General features: G+C 39.7%; 1 pseudogene; it reads left to right on the top strand.

The window, feature by feature from the left end:
* Positions 1-1,054: 1,054 nt before the first annotated feature.
* On the top strand, positions 1,055-1,152 carry LOC148714281 (small nucleolar RNA R71; annotated as a pseudogene).
* The last annotated feature ends 352 nt before the right edge of the window (positions 1,153-1,504 follow it).

The following is a 1,504-nucleotide window of genomic DNA, read 5'->3' as shown; positions in this document are numbered from 1 at the left end:
TGCATCAAGAAGAGGTACATTGATTTTTACTTGCTTAAAAAGCTCAAGAATTTCAGAGTTTGGTTCAAGCTTTTGCAAGGGCTTTAATCTTTGTGGAAATGGTGCAGGAAAAGGACAATCAATTTTTTCAGTAGATGTTGGTGCTTCAGTTTCTTCATTATCCTTTTCTTTTGTCTTGGGAGGGTCAGAATCAGGTATGACTTGTGTTTGTTCTGGGACTGGTCGGTCAATAATCTTTCCACTTCGCAATGTTATTATACTCTTTGCTTGCTCTTTATGCGAAGTTGAAGATGATGCATTGCTACCGCCGTAGACTTGAGGGTTAGGTTGTGGTTGAGCTGGTAGCTTACCCTTCTCTTGAGCACTTAAAGCAGTGGTCAGCGTTGTCAGTTGATTTCTTAATTCATCATTGATTTTAGCTTGACCTTGCATGAAAGATTGTAAAGTTTCTTCGAGACTGGATTTTTGAGGGGGTGCGTGTGCATAATGAGGGTGCGGAGGTGGAGGAGTTGGGTTATATACTTGTTGAGGTTGGTCATTCCTCCACCTAAAATTTGGATGGTTCTTCCATCCAGGGTTGTAAGTACCCGAAAAAGGATTATTGAAAGATTTTTGATAGGTATTCATAACATTGGCCTGATCGTGCAAGACTTTCTTGAATGCGGGCATTGTGGGGCAATCAGTGATGAGATGGCCAGGCATCTCGCAAATCCTACAACACTCGCTGTTATGTTCTACGGTCTTGACGGGTTCAATCCTTCTAAGTTTAATTTCCTCTACCTTCCTAGTAAGGGCTGCCATTTTAGCTTGAATATCATCCTGAGTATTAAGGTTGTAAAGGCCCCCGTGTGGAATGCTAGTAGGCTTAGGCAAAGGTTTATTCACTCTATCCCCTGTATCCCATAATTGTGCAGTCTCTGCGAGAGAGTCTAAATAGTCCCATGCCTCATCGGGTTGCTTTTCCAAAAATAGACCATTGCACATAGTCTCTATAAATTGTTTCAACTGTGGAGACAACCCCTCGTAAAAGAAACTAATGGTTCTCCATGTTTCAAACCCATGATAAGGACAAGAGAGTAGCAAATCTTTAAATCTCTCCCAGCATTCATAAAATGTTTCATGGTCTTTTTGTTGGAAATTACTAATGTGCCTTTTCAAAAAATTAGTCCTTTGTGTGGAAAAGAACTTTTTTAAGAATTCTCTTTGCATATCATGCCATGTTCCTAACGATCTTGGTCTCAAGGAGTTCAGCCATGTTTTGGCTTTATCCTTCAAGGAAAAAGGAAACAAGGTTAATTTAAGAACATCTTCTGATATATTTGGCACTCTAAATGTGATGCTAATTTCTTCAAAATCCTTAAGGTGAAGATAAGGGTTCTCGGATTCCATTCCATGATACTTTGGCAGCAATTGAATTACTCCTGGTTTGATTTCAAAGTGTCCTACATTTTCAGGAATAATCATGCATGAAGGTTGACTAGTCCTAGTGGGATGTATGTATTGT

Source organism: Phoenix dactylifera, chromosome 7 (assembly GCF_051530095.1).
Source record: "Phoenix dactylifera cultivar Ajwa chromosome 7, Ajwa_hap1_PhDact_Kaust_v1.1, whole genome shotgun sequence".
Classification (NCBI taxonomy): Eukaryota; Viridiplantae; Streptophyta; class Magnoliopsida; order Arecales; family Arecaceae; genus Phoenix; species Phoenix dactylifera.
Note: the sequence above shows the minus strand (reverse complement) of the source record. Positions and strands in the feature narration are given on the sequence as shown.